At 43.9% G+C, this 20,191-nt stretch overlaps 1 protein-coding gene and 1 pseudogene across 2 annotated transcripts in view; both read right to left on the bottom strand.

Moving 5' to 3' along the window:
• Positions 1-20,191, bottom strand: part of JAZF1 (JAZF zinc finger 1) — a 325,309-nt gene that overhangs the window by 157,650 nt on the left and 147,468 nt on the right. The gene's annotated exons all lie outside the window — the stretch shown is intronic.
• On the bottom strand, positions 1,195-1,587 carry LOC114221247 (gamma-aminobutyric acid receptor-associated protein pseudogene; annotated as a pseudogene).

A 20,191-nucleotide genomic window follows, 5' to 3' on the forward strand; every position in this document is an offset into this window, starting at 1 on the left:
ACAAAAAGTAATTAATGCACTGGTTCTCGTGTTTTCCAACCTCCGAAGAAGTTAGAAACAGGTGGTGAACCCGCCAGAATGGGAATGCAGGGGAAAGGGGGTCTAGAGGCCTGGACCGCCTATAAACTGAATTCTAAACCCTGGAATCATGGACATTCATGGCTGCCCACATGTTCCTGAGGCTGCCTATTCTCATTCGGCTGTTTTAGTGCCAATACCAAGGAGTGTGTGTGGCGGCCAGCCTTCCCCCAACACCTCTGCCTTGGGTCTCAACCAGACCAAGTGAGTGAGAATGAGGGGAGGGGGGCCAAGGGACATCATTTTGGGAGTTCAGTAAATAAAACTGAAAGCTTACTGGTTTGTTTTCTACACCAGACAGGTCAGTATTTTCTATCTACAGGTTCCTCCTTCCCCTTATCTGAGCCGTTATCTCATTCTAGGCTGTTCCCCCTCTACCCCACCCTGCACCCCAGTGGAGTACAATCCAGCCTGTCCCTAGAGGGCCCATTAAAGTCCTAAATGCAGCCAGGGTTTCTCTGCTTTCTTTTACCCCATTCGTTCTTTCTCTACACAAATATTTATTGAACACCCACTATATGGCAGGTCCCGTTCTAGGCACTAGAAATATGGTCAAGAGAAAATCCCTTCTGTGTGGAGTTTACATTCTGGGAAGGCAAAGCATCAATAAGGAAATAAATGAATATGTACTAGTATGTATACTACATCAGGAGAAATCTAGAACAGAGGTTGGGAGGCTGGAAGGACGGTTTTCCTGGTCTCTCTTTTTTTTTTTTCCCCATCTTGGTGGTTTCCTCTCTATTGATGTGCCTCCTACCTTCCCCCCACAATTTCAGTCCCTTCCATCTACCCCCAAAAAAGAAGGTAGTGAAAGGAAGGGAATGTTGGGGTTCTGAGCCCCTTGGGCAGTTAGAAAGGGAACAGAAACCAAAACAATCGCTGGATGTGACAGATTGACAATCAAGAAGTCTAAAGCAGAGTGGGAAAGGTGGTAAGAGAAAGGGGTGAAAGGAGAGGTCCAAGAGGTCACCTCCCCCATGAGCCCTCCTGCTAAGAGGGGCTGGAAGAGACCCTCAAACATTAGGAAGTGCAGGTCCTGAAGAAGGGAGGTGGTGGTTGAGCCCGGAGGAGGAGCAGGTCAAGGAAGGGGGGGCCACCTCTTTGTAGAACGGGACCCCCCACCTCAGGGGGAGCAGCTTCACAGACCGTAGACACTTTCATCACTGTAGGCGATGTATAGAAAGAAGTCTTCTTCATGGTGTTCCTGGTATAGCTGACCCATTGTGGCACTGGTGGGTAGAATGACATTGTTGACAAAGAAAAACAAGGCATCCTCAGCTCGGAGATGAATTCGCTTCCGGATCAAGAAGTAGAATTGACCAACTGTGAGATCAGAAGACACCAGATATTTCTTTTTGTCCAGGTCTCCTATCCGAGCTTTGGGAGCCTTTTCTACTATCACTGGAACCCGGTCCGGGTATTTCTTTCGGATCTTCTCGCCCTCAGAGCGGAGTTTACTCGAACGGATGCTCCTCTTTATACACGAACTTCATCCTCCCGGGAACCGGGTGGGATTGGGCTGGGCTAAGGGAACCCGGGGCGGGGGGGGATGGGGGGGCTGGTGGCGACGGCAGCCTTCCTGGTCTCTTAATTGGCACTTAGGATATACCATTACTTAACCTGTTTCTGGGTTGCCTCTTCAGCTAGATACCCTATATTCAAGAAGGACAGGAGCTGTTTTGGGCTTCTGTGAGTGAGCACAGGGCTTTGCACTCAGTAGATGTTCAGCCAATTCTGTTCAATGAAAGAACTTATATAAAGCAGCTGATTCCTATTTTCGAACCTCAGCACAAGTCAGGAGAGGAATGGATCTCGGTGGAGTCATGTGCGGTGAGTCATTCAAGCCGCATGGATACAGTGGAGGCAGCATGTTCCTACCTCCTGGGCTCTGAGTGCGGCACTGACGAGTCGCCAGTGAATTAGCCAAACATGATTCCTGCCCTCATGGTGTATACGTTTTGGTGAAAGACAGCCAAAAGATAAACAGGAAATAATTTCAATGTGTGACCATTTCTTTGAAGGGGAACAGGCTGGGAGATGAGAAGAGCAACAGCAAGGAGGTCGGGGAAGGTTGTTCCAAGAAGCTGAGGGATGACAAGGAGCCAGCCAGGCAGAGAGCAGGGACAGTGAGAATGAGGTTCCTGGTGGAAGGGACAGCCCAGGCAGAGGCCTGAATGGGAATGTGCTGAGTGTGCTCTAGGAAATGGGTGAGCACAGGATCGAGGCTGGGAGAGGGGCAGGGGCCAGCATCCACAGGCCCTCATGGCACACTGCAGAGTGTGGGTTTTATTCTAAGTGCCATGGGAAGCCACAGAAGCAGGAGAGAACCTGAGATTTACATGTGAAGAAAATTAATAAGATAACTGCAGAATCAGGGTGACCGTATGTTAGGGTCTGTCGGGGACAATGTCATTTTATGTGGATTGCCCCAGCATATTATTAATAGCATCCTGTTTCATTCTCCAAAGTGTTGCAGATTAAAAAAAAAAAAATTATATGGCCCTCCTCTCCAGAACCCATTATTAAAACGAGTACGATTCAGTATTGTATGAAACCTCATATTCTCTGGGCCAATCACGTCCCCTCAAACCAAACATTCACAGCAGGAGATACAAAATCTTCTATAGTGTCAAGTGAAGGCTGTCCTCTAGCCACATAATTATAAAAAGGCCCTACTGTATTCTGTTTTATTTTTCAAGAAAGGAAGAAAAGAAAATTCTATAAACATCTCTCCATGATGTAGTCCATGTTTCATAGCTGCTGCATAGGGAAAACTTTTCCACAGATCAAATCTAAAAATTTTCATGGCTCAGCTGGAGTCTGTCCTCACTCGATATGGACAAACAGCGTCAGTCACTGCTCTCTGTACTGAGATACTGAGAGTCCTGTTCTCGAAGCCTGCCAAAGTCACCTCCGAGGAGCTCCAGGTTACATAACCACTGTTTCTCTAACCTCTCCTCTCAGGTCTTATTTTTCAAATGTTCAGTCATCCTTGTGACTCCTCTGTTTATCCTCGCCAAGCTCTTCACACTGACACAGTACTTCTAAAGTTATATTCCAGAAGCACTCTGCTATTTCCCCTACCAAATCTTTCCAGAAGCTTCAGATCTGCTCTCCTCCACATCTAAGCTATGGACTGGGAAACTGGAACCAATCCGGCCATACCACGCTGGCCCTCCTGTCTTGCTTTCACCTGTCCTCCTTGGACCAGACCACCTAAAGAGAGGATTAAGGATAATCTTACCGTGTCTGGTTTACAAAGGCATGCATGGGTGGCAACCTCCGCTGGCTTGGATTATGCCTCCCTTCTCACATTCCATCCTAGAACCACAGACTGTCAGGGTAGAGGCAACCTTAGCAACACTCTTTTCATTTATCAGATTTATTTAAGGCTGATCTAATAAGGAGCCCACAGAAGGGCTGGAACTCCTCCTGGACTGGAGCTCTGCCCTCTGCTTTGCCATCCCTCCACTGTTAGAAGGAAATGTCACTGCCCTCTGATTGTTTTCTATTGATCTGTATGTATACATGTCTTTTCCTGTCTTCCTCCTTGACCTTATTTTGCCTCTTGAGGGCAGAAAATATATTTAATAGGCCTTTGTATTCTTCACAAGACAGTATCTTCTGGGTGGCCAGGACTTAACAGATACTTGCTGTCCAAGGCATGCATGGATTCTTAAGGTTCCTCCTCCCTTTTTATGATACAGTTGAACAAGAGTAACGGTATCAGCCTTTCGGGGGACACAGGCTCTGGGATAGACCCAGGTCCAAATCCAGGCACTGCCACTAGTTTTAAGAGTTACCAGCTAACTGACCATGGGAAAGATAATTCCATCTTTCTTCATCAGAAGAAGGGGCCTACAAGGAGCACACAGCAGGGCCTCAGCACTCGCGTTCTTCCTTGAGTACCACTTCCCCCCTCTTCCCTGCTTTGCTTCGTTGATACGAGCTCCCACTTTTTTCTCTCTACGTTAAGCTTTGACAAAAGGAGGGAGGAAGAGAGAGAAATCCAACCCCAACAGTACTAGAGATGCTACATTTTTTTTTCCCACCCTAAACTACTTAAAAACCCTACTCACATAAGAGATAAAACTACGCTGTCACTTAGATCCTTCTGGAAATTTTTTGAAGTGCTGAGAACACCAAAATGGGGGTGGGGGGATTCCTGAGGTTATTTGTGACCTAAGTAGGAGTTAGGAAAGTATTTAAATTTAGAGTGAGCACTAAGAAAAGCCTCCTGATGAGGTGTGAGCCAATGGAAAACTGTACAGGGAAAATTAATAGGAAAGGCAGTATGTGGGCTAATACTGCAGCAGAAAGAAAGGGGTGAAGCAATCCCAGGGCCTTGACTGTGTCTTCCTCTTAGGATTTATAAACCGAGGGCAGCCCAACAGTGCTTTTGACACCCAGGACTGATACCATACTGACATCTTGTGGCTACAAGTATCATGACACATAGGTGGCCCCAAAGCAAAATGGACCTGCATATTCATATTACTACCATCTGTCAATTTTGCAGCATTTAAAAAATTTCAAATGTTTTCTCAAGCGCAAGCTCACTGTTTTCACACCATGGAAACAGAAGTGAGGGAAGGTAGCCGCTGCTGTATCAAGGAACACGTATGCTGGACACATTGGCATTTGGGCTCTGACTGTCAGTGCTGGTATTTCTAATAAATGTCACTGTTTTCAAGCACGTGCAACTCTTGACTGAGCATTTCTTCTTATCTGGCACCTGAGGTTTCGGGTAGGAGAGTTACTGAAACTTATTGGTTGTTTTCAAAGTGAAATGAAAACGGCAGCTGGAGCTTTCAAATACCAGCCGTCCTCCCCCTACCCACCCCCCCCCACTTCCACCTCCATGAGGTCTAAGAGAGGAAGGAAGGAATAACCTGATTCTTTGGAATTTCAAAATTAAATTTCTCTTCGCAAACATACCCAAGGAGCAACCGGGTCATGGATGTACGCCAGAATTCCTCCAGCTTGCAGAATCCCACAGGGTACTGAGTGTCTAGCTGCATTCAAAGCTCTCAGAGGGCACATGGCCCAGAAGGAGGCAGATGTGGGTCCTGGCACCAGAAAGCAAAGGAGAAATGGAGAAAGGCCAACATGCGTCAGGAGAGCTCTGGTGTGGGAGACACAGGAAAGGCTTCTGTGCAGCACTTATCTTTTAGGAGAGAGTTTGGGGCAAATAAAGATAGGCACGAAGGCATTCACAGCAGAGTGGCTAAAGTCATGGGCCTTGGGAATCAGATGCAACAGGACTCAATTCCTAGGCCCATTTCTTCCTAATGAGTATGTTCCCCAAGTCCTCAAAACCTTGTTCTCTGCATCTGAAAAGCAGGGACGCTACTTCTTTCCATACTGTAGTTCTGAGGAGTGAATGACATGCAGAGTGATGGCTCAGCACACACTAAGGACACACAGATGATAATGATCATTGTTAGCAGCTGGAGAGAGCTGCAGGTGCAGGGAGGTGGACACAAAGGCAGAGTGAGCATGGTGGGTGCATGATAGTCAAGGACATGAGTGGGGGGCAAGGCGAGGGTGGGGGACGGAGGTCACAGCACAGGGCTGAAGCATCTGACCGGCCCCTGCCCCTCTGTGCTCCCCAAGTGTCTCCTGACTCTTCATCACCTAGGTTTTTCATCTCTGTATCCTCTGTCCCCAGAGGTTGTTTCAGCTTCTCGAGGGCACGGACCACATGTCACAATGCACCCAGCAGAGGGCTGCCTGCACAGCGGACACTCAAGGAGCATTTGGCCTAAAGCCTCACTGGGCTGGGTCACTTTGGGCAAATGAATCAATCTCTTTTGGTCACAGTTTCCCCACCAGTAAAATACGAGTAAAGAACAATACCTGCCTCCTTTGGTTGCTGTGAAGATTGAGATAATGAAGTGAAGTGACAGGAGACAGACTTGAAAAAGGACAGCTGCTATCTGAGCGACACCTGCTTGCTGTTACTTCCTAAGGAATTCAGTCCCAAAGACCTAAGGACACCCTTAGCATCAACTGGGGACGATGGCACAGTATCTCCACACAAACATTTTGTAAGGGATTTGTTAAGAGAATTGGGTTATCATCTTATCCTCAGCATTATGTAACTTCTCAGTTCTTAAGCACAGCTCCAGAAACACACCACAGCAGCACTGCCCTTAACTGCTTTTCCAGACTAAACCTTTGCAAATTTCCACCAGAAGAATGTAGTCGGCACCACCTCATGCCAACTATCCTAACAAATGGGTAAATTATGTTGCAGTAAGATCATCTAGCCCCCAAATCTTTTCCTAACAAGGTTCTAATGATAAATAGGGCAGAAAATTATCTTCTTTTAAACAATAACACTTTTTTGTGCATAATAAAAAATGATATGACTGTAGACAAAGTAGGAAATGTAGAAAATGATAAAAAATAAAACTTACCCATAGTCAACTATCAGAACATAGTTCCACTTGTGCCTTTTGCTGCATTTCCTTCTAGTTTTCCTTGCATATATATATATTTTAAAAGATTTATTTATTTACTTGAGAGAGAGAGAGAGAGAGAGCAAGCTAGCACATGGGGGAGGGGCAGAAGGAGCGAGAGAATCTCAAGCAGACTCCGCACTGAGCACGGAGCCCGACACGGGGCTCAGTACCACCACCCTGACATCATGACCTGAGCCGAAATCAAGAGTCAGATGCTTAACCAACTGAGCCACTCAGGTGCCCCTTGCATATATATTCTTTAATATGGGGTCAATCTTATCTTTCCACATATTATAACCTAAAGATTTTGCTTAATATTTAACTCTTCATAAAAAAAAATTACTGAGTACCCATTTAGTACATAAAGCTGAGCTTGACACTAAGAGGTATTCTAATACATGTGAGATGAATTCCATGTCCTCCAGAAGCCTGGGCTTTAGCTGAGGATACATGACAACACACAGGAAAAATAAATAATGGTCTGCAGTAATGACTGCAGAAAAGAGTAGTAGAAATAAAAAAGTCTGTAAGGGGCTCGAACCAAGATGAGCTTACCATGGCCTAGCATGGTCTTGAGAGGGTTTCATGAACGAAGACCTGAGTCCAACCATGAAGCACTACCATTTCACAGATAAACTGGAATTGCTAATGAGTCTACTAATTTACTCCCCTTTTCCCAATATGCAGATGATAGTTTCACTGAAGTCATTCCCATTGCTATGCCTTTGCTATAATGGACAAAACTGAGCTCCTGCAAAAGCTGTTTCTTAAAACACCACAAATTCAAAGCAATTTTTATTTTGTTTAATTTTTTATTTAAACTCAATTTAATTCATCACAGCAATTTTTAAATTATGTTTTTATTCCTGAGGAAAATCAGACCTTCAAGTGGAAATCAAGAAGTTACCTGAAGAATTAGAAGTGAATTTTGAAATTATTCTGAAATTCCGGATTCCTGATATCTAAATAATACCCGATGCAACAGATTCATGGATGCAACATTATCAAGAATAAAATCTGTTACGTAGACACAACCCTATTCCATGTAGGATTTTCAAGTTTGGAACCGCTTATCAACCAAACTTAACCCCTAGGGAGAGATTTTAATGATTAGCCTGTCTTCAACCACTCAATCATTCAGAAAATACTGGTAAGTATTTGGTGGTGTCTGTTCATAAGTCCAGCCCGGGGCTAGGTGCTGGAGACACAAAAGTGAAGGGAACCAGATGGACAATGTTCCTGTCCTCCTGGAGCAGACAGTTGAGTAGAAGAGGGGCTGACAAGAGAACAGACAATTACAACCCCCTGTGATAAATGCGAGGCTACAGAACCCAAATGCTGTTTGTAAATGCTAGGTAAGGAATGAGCACCTAGAAGATCTTGCACTATATTAACACAGGCTTGGAGAATTAGGAAAGGCTTCTCAGAAGGGATGTTATTTAAGTTGAAGGACGAAGAGCAAATAGGTGGGGCAGCCAAAGTGGTATCCGCGAAGAGGGGTTAGCATGTGAGAAGTTCTAGAATAGGGAAGAACCATGGCAAAATTGTGGGAAAGAGCCATTCAGAATGGTGGGGTCAGAGTGTGGCAAAGGGAGGATTCTGATGAGAGATGTGGCTGGAGGGGAAGACGTACGTACACATGGACGTCCGTCTGTACGTATATATGCATACAGATATGCGCACACTCGTTTAGACCTCAAAACAACCCTCTCGTGATTAGCCTCATTTTACAGATGAGGAAACTGAGGCACGACAAAGTACTCCCTGATGACAAACAATAAGTAGCCAAAGGATCGTGAACAGGAGAGGGACACAAGGGATGCTGCATCATTGGAAAAATACTGTCAATGCTTTGGAGAGGTGCAGAGTGGAGGTCAGGGAGGCCTATTAGGGAGTAGGGATGAAATCTTTACCAAGCTTCCTGGAGAGATGAAGGGCCCATGTTCTTTCACCTGACGTTTAAGGCCCTGAGCTTCCACCTTGAGAAACTCTATGATAGATAAAATAGAACCTTCATCCTCAGGGATTTATAATCTACAGAGCTACGTGCACATCAGGGCACCAGGAACACTCTGTGGCCCTTGGTGGAGATTCTACCGTCCAACTGAATAACAGGTTGTGGTTCCTTCTTCTTAAGAAGGCCAAGCTTCTGCCAGGAAAAGGAAGTCCAGGCCACAGGCTGGGTGATGCTAGCTACAGTCTCCGTACCTCTCCGGGTCTGACACCCTGTGGTGAAGGGCCACCCCCTCACACCTTCCTTTAGCTGCACTGGGCTGACCTAGTCTCCCAGCAACAGTGTTCCCACGGCGCTGCAACTGTCCAGGGCTATTCTTGGCTCGACTCCACTCCTGACCTCTTGGGATTTAGCTACTCTGACCCCTCATTGCTGAAAAAAATGCCATTTACAAGTGACACCTTTCTCTAGACACTTATTCCCATTCTTAACATTAATCCGGCAACCTCTTATCCCCATTCCCTCACAGCTTTGAGTAAGGAGGAGAAACAAAAGTAAAACTCAGAAGTGTTATCTAACAGGCTCCACACAGCAACAATGTATCTAACACCACTTGGGACAACCACGGGTGAGGATATGCTTGTCCTCACAAAACCTTGTCCTCACAAAACCGGAAGAGGTAAAGTGCCCTGCTGTAGTTCACATGGCTGATGAGGGCAAAAGGATACTCAAGCCCATTCTGAGTCCAAGTCCACACTCAGACTCATTCTACTATATCATTTAATTATGCAAAAAGAAAAATACGTCATTTGAAAATCTACTAACTCTGGCAAGTTGGAAGATACTGTTTGCTAGAAAAGATTGGTCGAGAGCCCAATCTGGGGTTTAAGATTCTACTTTGAAATCATACCCTCAACTCCTAAACTGTCATTTCCGGCGTGGTGGTGTATTTAGTCTTCTATGGTATGGCCCTCACACCACAAGATGCTGGACTTATGTGAAATGGAAAGTTTTCTGGCCAAGCCTCTGAAACCCTAAATTCTAGACCAGCCTTCCATAGTGGCTACAGGCTCATGAGAGGCGGGGCTGGGGTACTCTCGCCAATTGCACAGTTACTATTCCGAGCTTTGGCACCAAACTTCATATGGGTCTGGTAAGACAGGGTGGGTTATATGTCAGTGACTCATGAGTAGAGTGATCATGTAATTTATTGTCGAAACCACTGGCACACCTCTGAGAGTGAAAGGGGACACTATTAATAATCACGCCAGGACAAATGTGTAAACCAGGTCGGGCCAGGGCAAAGCAGGACTTATGGTCACTCTGGTCATCAGGAGCTATTCTACCCTCTAGCTTAAGGTATAGATTACAGCCCATCTAGAGGCTTTGCTGGGTCTGGTCCCAAGCTTGCAACTGCTTCCTGTTGCTAATAGCAACAAGTGGCTTCTAAAGATGAAGCGAAGGAAAAGTGCTCCAAGGGAGAGATAACTACAAAATGCATTCTTCTCTGAAGCCCAGAGCTAGCCTAAACCACCTGCCCTAAGCCTTAGAGCCGGGTGGACTGTAGTGCAGGCAGTCTGTTTTTCTCACTACATCTAGGCCTAGGGCCAACACAGTATCTTCTCCCAGAAAGGGATACGAAAGTAGGAGAATGGAGCGCTGACACAGACACTTCTATCTTTCAGGGCACCAAACTGACAGTCCATGGCACTCATGGTCCAGTAAGAGTCCTGATTTGGAACCTGTATCAGCTCCTTTCCCCTCCAAGACTGGAATGCCCCCAACACGTGCACGAGATGTATGCTGAATAATGTATCCCTCTAGAATGTACCGGTCATGAGAAGTTCTCATTGTAGGGAAATCTGACCAAAAGCGCTGATACCGTTAGTGTAATGATTGCCAGCACCATGCAAATGCTATTTTTTTCCCAAGCATAAATAAACATAAATGGCCTTTACCATTTGTCTTTTTGGAAAAAGAATAATTCTCAAGGAGACTGGCCAGCAGTTAAAGACCCAATATCCTGCCCCTAATACAGCACTCTATACCTAGTAGTCACTTAACTAAATGTTCCCTCAACTGACTAGAACCAAAGTAAGTATTTTTCAAATGACCAGCCTTGGAAATGGGAACAAGCGGCTCCTTAATGCTGACTGGTTAAAAAGTGATGCCTACAGAGTGGCTGAGATCGCAAGACTTACTATCTACCCCTTACCTCGGCTTTCCACTGCATCAGGTCAGAAACTTCTTTGATTTGCTGCCCCAAGTGGGCTTCACACCTTCCCCCATATTTGCCAGTGTGTCTTTTTCCATTACATATGTTTAAAAACAGACTCTTTAATTTATGAGCATTTAGGGCTGGTGAAAGTCTCCAAGCCCCAGGCTCAGCACAGATTCAGGCCCCTAAATGGTAACAGCTGAGTGGGCTCATGTGTGTGCGCGCGTACTCGTGTGTGTGTGTGCGTGCCTGAGCATGTGTGTTCGTGTGTGGCAGGGGGTGGCGTGATGGCCCTGTCTCCTGTCCCTGGAGAAGGAGTCTGAATAGACAGGCCTACTGACCCCATCCCCACGCCTGTCTCCGGGGCTGCTCCAAGTAGGGCTCATTGAGAGGGTAGCGCCGCTTCCGTGGTAAAGAAGAAAAGCATCTTTCTTTGTGTCGATGTCAGGAGAAAAGAGGTTCCTAAACGCCCATCCCCAGGCTGGTTTTCCTCTCTAGCAAGAAAAAAAACATTTTAAGGACAGTCCTTTACTTGAAGGTCGTATTCTGTTTAGGTTATAAAATATCCTGACTTTTGTGAAATGATGCTGACAATAGATGGCATAATTTTTTAAAGTTTTTAATTGGCAAAGTGAAAAGTTAGCACTGGTACGTTGATAAAAGTTTTTTTGGTAAAATTTTACTGGCCCGTGAAATGCAAAAGTGTAGGAAACACTGCCTCTGACTCCAGGCCAGGGCTCCTGGAGAACAGGGAAAGGGCAGGGCACCTGGCTGGCTCAGCTGGTAGAGCACACGTCTCTTGATCTCAGGGCTGAGTTCAAGCCCCATGTTGGGTGTAGAGATGGCTTAAATAAGTAAAATTAAAAAAAAAAAAAAGAACAGTGAAGTGGTAATGGGGGTTGAGGGGGTGGGGAGAGAACACTCTCCCCTCAGAACTTCCATTCGGGGCAACATAAACCATACACCATAAAGGGGAAGGCAGGATGTCTTAACCCCTACTCCACAACAGGCTCGGCTCTGTACTTACATTATCCCAGTTAATCCTCGTAACTACTTGGCAAAGCAGATACTGCATTTTCCATTTTACAGCTCAAGACTTAAATAGGGGCCATTGATGCAAATGACTCACCCAAGGTAATGCCACGTAATTGGTGGGAGGCTGGGATTCAGCACCAATGCCTGTCTACTTTCCCTACATTATGGGGTGCAAAGCAGGAAGGCAGGGTTGTCAGACCTTGATTGAACAAGCACAATAAAGCTTCCAGATTAATCTCTGAGTAGTGGGGGGAGCCGATTGCTAAATTGAGCCTAATGCATTACAAAATCCAGATGATTGCAAAGACATTACAATGGAATTTTGTTTACTCTCTGTATTTGCCAGTTTATTTGAAGATTTGGTCTCTGGAACTGCAAAGGCCCTGGCTAGAAATGGCCTTCATCAAAACAGGCCCAAGTTCAATACGGAACAACAACCTAATGTCAGATGTTACTCTGCAAAGTAACACTACAGCCAAATCTAAATTACCCATGTAGTCCGCATCCCTTTTTTCTTAAAACCTTTGGGTATTTCATTGCTTGCTGCCTTCTCCAAGATAAAAGGCAAGGGTAGGCTCAAATGATTGTTCCTTAAAACTATTAGAGTTTAAGTGGAAGGATTTTGAAAAATATGAGGACCAGAGAGTTCACTCGAATATTATCTGTAGATTTAATTTAACCATGTGTTCGCTATTTCCAAAATGGTACAAATCACACTATGGCTGTATCCTTAAGGTTCATATAGTAATTGGTATTAGTGTAATAGCATCAGTGCATCTAATTGTGGTCACAAATAATGATAGGATTTGGCATCTCACTTGGAAAATCTCATTTGCCTTACCAACTCTATCAAAAGTTGGTGAATAATACTAGTCATTCATTCATACCACAAATATGTAGTGTCTATTAAATGCCAGCCATCTTTCAGGATGACAGGACACAGAAAAGGGAATTAAAAATACAGACAAAAATCCATGCCATTATGGATTTTTGTTCTAGTAGGGAGGAGAGTGATGACAAAGTGAAGAAAACTGTACTGCTTGAAAATAAAATGGAAAATTTTAATTTAAAACAAGAATTTTCACTGCTGACAGTTTTCATGGTATAGAGAAAACCCGTATGAGTTGCTTAAATTTCTTTTTTTTTTTTTTTTTAGGTTTATTTAAGTAATCTCCACATTCAATATGGGGCTCAGACTCACAATGCCCAGATCAAGAGTCACATGACCTTCTGACTGAGCCAGCCAGGCGTCCCTCAAATTTCATTTCTTCATATTAAGAGAAAAATTATTTTGCAAAGGATTTAAAACAATATTATCTAACTTGAAGCAAAATCATGTAGACATCTTCTGTTAATATCCATGTTCCTGAAATACCCTCCTTGCATTTTTTCACTTGTAGGAGTTGGAGTGATTTGAGGGACTTTGCTGGATCCTTTTAGAGAGAAGGATGGCCCCAGAGAGGAAAACAGTTCCCAGCATAGGACTCTCTCTTGAGATGTCTTGTCAAGCCAAAGTTACTTCGTATAGTGCCAGCCACTTTTCATTATGCTGGACTGTTAATATGGCAATGTTTTATTCAGAAAACTTTGGCGGAAACTTATGAAATATTCCTTTTTTAAAAGATTTATTTATTTATTTTTATGGGCACCTGGGTGGCTCAGTCGTTAAGTGTCTGCCTTCGGCTCAGGTCATGATCCCGGAGTTCTGGGATCGAGTCCCACATCGGGCTCCCTGCTCAGCGGGAAGCCTGCTTCTCCCTCTCCCACTCCCCCTGCTTGGGTTCCTGCTCTCGCTGTCTCTCTCTCTGTCAAATAAATAAATAAAATCTTTAAAAAAAAAAAAGGATTTATTTATTTATTTATTTTTAGAGAGAAAGCGAGTGCGTGAGAGTGGGAGGAGGGGCAGAGGGAGAGAATCCTCAGCCTCCCCGCTGAGCACACAGCCCAACGAGGGGCTGGATCCCATGAGATCATGACCTGAGCCAAAACCAAGAGTCAGATGCCCAACTGACTGAGCCACCCAGGCGTCCCAGAAACTTATGAAATATTCTAAGAATGAAGGCAAAAGAGTGATGATGAGGTAATGCAAACAAGAGTGAGCGTCTGATACACGACACTTCTTTTGTTGTTAGGAATTGCTAACAGATGAAAAGTCAGTCCTCTAAAAATCCCCTCTAAAATAATCACCTATCAGGTACATGCAACAGAGCGTACTGGGATCCTCTGGGAAGTCACTACAAAGGCAGCTGCTAACTTTCATTATCCCAAGCAGACGCCTGGCGGATAAAAAAGGCTGCAGACCATGGTAACACCTAAGCAGAGAGTGTAAGGCTACAGGGGGGAAATCCATGAAATTCCATGATAATAACTTACTACATGAAATGAAGACCGTTTTTAAAATTTGAGGCAACTGAGACATAAAAAAATTATTTTTCATTTTGTGTCCAGATCTTTCCTTACATTTTACAAGCTAATTGTGAAAAAGCTTAAAAAACAGAAAGCAAGGTCACTTTTATTATTTTCATTTGAAGTAATCAGAACCAAGTTTGCTGGCAAAGTGAAGAATTATGTTTACTCAAGTACTGACTGGAGTTCATTTCTAAGTGGAGAGCAGATCACAAAAACTAGTTGGAAGAGTCATTCTAAGTAAAGCACATGTTCCTTTAAAGTCGGGCAATGGCGGTGGGACAGAGCCCTTCCTGGTGGACGTGCCGACCTCAGGTTCTATCTAGTTTATTTTTTTTTAAAGATTTATTTATATATTTGAGAGAGTGAGAATGAGAGAGAGAGAGAGAGAGAGAGTACATGAGAGGGGGGAGGGTCAGAGGGAGAAGCAGGCTCCCCGCTGAGCAGGGAGCCTGATGCGGGACTCGATCCAGGGACTCCAGGATCACGACCTGAGCCGAAGGCAGTCGCCCAACCATCTGAGCCACCCAGGCGCCCCAGGTTCTATCTCATTTAAAGCACCTTTAATTTCAAGAGCTGACAAACAGCAAGACAACAACACAGCTTGACTACATTAAAACAGAATGTAAAAGCATGAGATTCAGAGAACATGGACAAGGACTCGGTGCGTTTTGCATCTCTAGATTCAGATCTGAGCAAACCAGAAGGAACAAGCGCCCTTTGAGTGGCTGGTGCAGGGTGGAGAATGTTTTTAAAGAACTGAAGAGGAGTGTTCAGTTTAAATATACATATGTAGAATGCAGCCTCAGCCCTGACTGCCGCACAGCGGAAATTTTACAGGCTTGTGGAAGGCAGGCACGGAGTACAAACAAATCAATGCGGACAGGAGTAAGAGATAAACAGTTTTAAATGTCTTGTACAACTAAGATGTTTCTGCAGCCGGCCTCACTGCCAAAAGGAGAGACTTGGAAAATTTCAGTCTGGCTATTGCAGTTACGGGGCTTTATGGCACCACATCAAGACACAGAGGTGCCTTCCTGAGAAAAGCAATGATGCAGGTAAATCTCCAAGGAGAGTGGACTTGTTATGGGCAACGCCGCCTAAGGAGGACAACGCTGTTACTAGCAAGTTTTGGCTTTCATTCTTTTTGGAAGGGAGTAAGGAAGGTCTTGTAAATTTCACATTATCTATGTCAGTTTGAGACTTGCACTGCAAAAAAAAGTACATGAGTTACTATGAACCTTTCTGCTATTTATAATGTAAAGTACAGGTCGTCAGTTACCATCTTGACTTTAAAATAGTTTTTATTTATCTTTGTGCTGGTTTAAAACTTAAAACTTTAAATAATGTCCCCCTCTCTTTTGGTTTAGGGGGAGAAGAGAATAAAACTTTTGATTTCTATTTTGGTCCTGACCAAAAGTATTTCATAAATATTTACTAAGAAGATTGTCAAGTCTGACCTAAACTGTTCACATGATGAAGATATGAACCTTTTTATGATATATTCAGATGAATATATTAATCATTTTCATTTTTGTGTTCTGAGTCATACCAAGAAGGGCAAGTTATCATTAAAAGTGACTAGAGTTCACTGGCACCTCTTTTTTTTTTTTTGAAGACTTATGTATTTGAGAGAGAGAGAGAGAGAGCACGAGAAGGGGCAGAGAGAGACTCTCAAGCAGACTCCACGCTGAGCACAGAGCCTGATGTGGGACTCGATCCCAAGACCCTGAGATCACAGCCTGACCTGAAACCAAGAGTCGGATGTTCAACCGACTGCACCACCCAGGCGCCCCAGACCGGCACCTCTTTAATTAACCAAAGTACCTCTTGGCAGAGCCTGGTTGTTATATGTGAAGTGTATTTATATCTACCAAGTCCATAAACATCTCCTAAAATTCCTCCAATGGGTAAGGTGTAGAGCCTTCGAGAGCTATAAAGACACCTATCCCAGGTCCACCTTCCTTCCTATCCTTTCTCTATTGATGGCAATCTCATTCATTAGATCCTGAACAAGAAGTCTGTCACACTTTCTGAAGAAGCATCTTCAGAAACTGAAATGGGCAAGAGGAAAGGATCCTGGCAATGGCCTTCTCTGTCTGTATGACCACACGCAGAGTGAAAGTTCACCGAAGGCAAATACTGGCAGGTGGGGAGGATGGATGGGCAGTGGATGATGGGCAGCAGAACGAGAAGGCATTTTGTACGAAGATACCTCCCCCATACCCCACCCCTCAGGCCCTGACAGCTTCTAAGGATGGGAAGCAGAGAGCAGGATGAATAGCGAACCAGTGAGATCTTACCCTGCTCACAAGCGCTGCACTGTGGAGTCTGCCATTTGTACGCATATGTTTGTATAATTTTTTCATTTAGAAACTGGGCTTCTTTTCTCTGATAAAGATTTTCTGGGGAGAGGCAGGATTCTTAGCTTTCTCACATGGGGGAACTTTTAAGGGGGAGAATGAGGATGTTCTTCTGCACGTGGGAGGCTTTGCTTTTCCACAAACACTTGGCAGTGTCTCACATATCCAGAAGGGAAGACTGGGAGCTGGTTCGCTAACTCATCTTACAAGCATCTAAAAGTAAGTTCTGGGTTTGGCCTATGTAAAATTTTATCCTGAATTGGTAAAATAAAATATGGGCAACATCTCATTTACAGTGTGATCCTGCCCCCTGCTTACACATTTACCGTCGCCTTTCCCTCTTCTTTAACCTGAATTCTCTGGAAGAATCAATATAGAGTCTCCACATTGTGGACAGAAACCAAAGAAAGCAAGCATATCCTTTGAGAGAACTAGACAAGAACGAAATACATAGGCCTGCAATTTGAAAATTAAAAAAAAAAAGTTATGGGGCATTCTTTGTAAGAACCACAGAAAATAAATACATAAGTTTGGGAACTGATGAAAGAGAAAGAAAAAATGAAGCTCTGCGATGCCCTTCCAAAAGCATGCTCTGCTTTGATGTGTTTGTAAACAGCACGTTTTCCTTTGCTCGTGTGGGCGACAGCTGGAGAGAGTCTGACCCACTACCTCATTCACTGATCGGGTTTCCTCTTCTGTTTGTGATAACTGAAACCGGATCTTCACTTTAACGAGAACCTGTCTGATATGTTTAGAATATGAGGTAAGGCTATCCCTGAAGCAACATAGCTGTCCCTGTGCTTCATGCATTTCAGGCTACGTCTAAGAGGCAACGCAAGGAGATGGAAGGCTAAACACTTGAGTTTGGATAATTCTGATCAAGCAGAGACTCCATGACCTGGCAAGCGTCATTACCAGGTAAGGAGGTAGCATTATCACCATGTGTCTGTTCTTTGACTATCTGCAACCCAAACACACGTCTTTACTATGTCTCATCCCACCCCATGCCTGGCACCCCTCGTCATCTCCCCACCTGATGCCAAGCATCCTAAGACACGGGTGTGTGCTCCATTTCTTTTGGTCCTTGACTTATCCACCTTTATTTTCTACAGACATGACTACAGCACCTTTCAAGTTGAATTTAGCCCAGGACCTACCTAATGTGGGTTATATTACAGTCACTTGAGCACACTAGATGATGAGCTTCTAGCTCACCTGCTTCATCTTTACCCCCAGAACATAGGAAAGTACTTGGCACATAGTTGATAAAATGTGGACTGAAATGAAAATAAGGAGACTGCTCAGACATTTACTGAACTGCTATTATGGGATCAAAAGTTCACGAAAGTGAAAAGCATTTCCAAAGAGTTGAAGAGGAAGACTCGGGGATCTGGACCCTGCTGTGTGGTGTGGAATAAAAACTTGAGACTGGCAAAATGGTGGATAGCAGGAAGAGGTCTGGTGATGGCAGCAGACGCTGGGGCAGAGGAGGAGTTCTGATTATTTCCGAGACACCCCAGGACCCAGAACTGGTTTGGTGTTGGCAACAATGGGGCAGCACACATAAGGCTTTCCAGGCACTCACAAAGTTATCTGGGGAGCAGAAGCCCTGGGAAAAAAGAGGACACCCTACTAATGAGCATCAAGGGTTTGGAACACTGAGATTGGGAGAAGTACTATAATGTGACCACAGGCACCACCCGCCTTTCCCCCCACCCCATGAAGTCATGAATACACCAGCTACATGGTTAATGCTGTCCTGAGGGCTTGACAGAATTCCTTCAAATGCCATACTGGAATAATTCACCTCTCTCCTTCCTGATATTGAAATCGCCTTGATTTCTGAATTTATAATTATGGCCCTCCTACAGGGACTTTTCATTCTTTTTTAAATCAGCTAGTCCCAATGCATAACGAATACCAATATCTCTCCCACTATAAAAGGATTCTCTTTTACTAGACTTTCTGAAATAAAACATGACAATATAAATTTCAAATCGGTTTGTGTTCTACAGCTTCAAGGCAAAACACAAACCAACAAACCACACACGCAGTCGAAGTTGGTATGGATCTTTTTTAAATGACTGATTCCATGAACTGAGAAATGGTAATTCTGTTTTTACTAAAAAATGTCTAAAGCCAAGTCCACCCCCAGAGCACCGTTGACGAGTTCTCCTCTGGGTTAAGGGGGGATTTTGCTCCCTTCAGCCAAGACCTTTGCACACAGGGGTCCCAATTGCCTTTAAAACAAACAGGAGGGGGAAGAACATTTTGAAGCACAAAGAAATACTTTCAGTTTCTTTTGTGACCAAATAAGTATGTCTCACTGCTTGTTATTTTGAATATTAGTAAGCAGCCTTTGAGGGTGGTCAGTTACAACTGAAAATTGAATTTGAAAGAAGATAACTAACATATACACAGCAATTTATGATTTATGTAACGTAGCATATAATGTTCACAACATCCTTGTAGGGAAAATATTCTCATTATACCTAATCCTGCCCCATTCCAAAAATGATTTACAAAAGAGACAGACTTCTTGTCTTTAATTCACAGATGAAAAAAATAGAGGTCAAACCTTGAAAGTGATTTGCCTCTGCTCATATACCCAGGTGTGTGGCCAAGTTGGAATTCAAATGCCAGAATCTTTCTAGAACAATACATAAATGACACCATAGCCCCTTTAACAGAAACATGGAACTGGATGAAATATCAAAAGAGAAATTGTCCTTCCCCAACTCACTCAGAAAGGAATTTGTTACTGAATAAAAGGTAAACATGCCATGGTCTCTGCAAACAAAGTATGATTTTTTTACTAGCCTGTGTATTAATGAAATATCATCACAGCCTGTAAGACAGAAACTTGCAACAAGAAGCAGAGAATGTGAAGGCTGAACAATTACTGTCCTCCATAGACATAGATTAAAAAAAAAAAAAAAAGAGGCCCAATTTATCTGTTGAACAACTGAAAAAGATCAGGATGGTAGTAATCTCAAGTAAAGTACAAAAATCAGAAACAAGGGGCGCCTGGGTGGCTCAGTTGTTAAGCGGCTGCCTTTGGCTCAGGTCATGATCCCAGGGTCCTGGGATCGAGCCCCGCATCAGGCTCCCCGCTCGGCGGGAAGCCTGCTTCTCCCTCCCCCACTGCCCCTGCTCTCGCTGTGTCTCTCTCTGTCAAATAAATAAATAAAATCTTAAAAAAAAAAAATCAGAAAAAAAGAAACAAGAAATTTAAGAGATTAAAAAGAGCATCATCAAAACTTACTTTTTTAGAAAACATTTTCTGAGAAAATAAACTCTTAAAAGCAAATGAGTCACTCAATTAAGGCAAAGAGTTCCTCTTCCTAATTGTTGATTCTGTTTCTTATTTTATCTTTGAGAAGGTGGGGATGGGAAGAATAAACTAGAAGATAAGTATAGAGACAGAAATTATGACTGGCTGCTTAGCTATCATTAGCACGTGCTCGCTAGAGAGCACACAGAATGACAACAGGTAAGTCAGAAAATATATAATGTGGTACACCAAAGTATTCAAGTGTTGTCCTGAGCAATTCTTGATTTCAATTCTAAAGCCAACAACCGGAACTCTGAGAACAGACCACAGACATGCGCAACAGAAAACATAAAAATAAAGAAAAAAGGGAAAATTAAAGGTGGTTGTCAAACGTAA

This window comes from Eumetopias jubatus, unplaced genomic scaffold (genome assembly GCF_037043125.1).
Source record: "Eumetopias jubatus isolate StellerSeaLion01/CBP00866 unplaced genomic scaffold, mEumJub1_p1.0 scaffold_14, whole genome shotgun sequence".
NCBI lineage: Eukaryota > Metazoa > Chordata > Mammalia > Carnivora > Otariidae > Eumetopias > Eumetopias jubatus.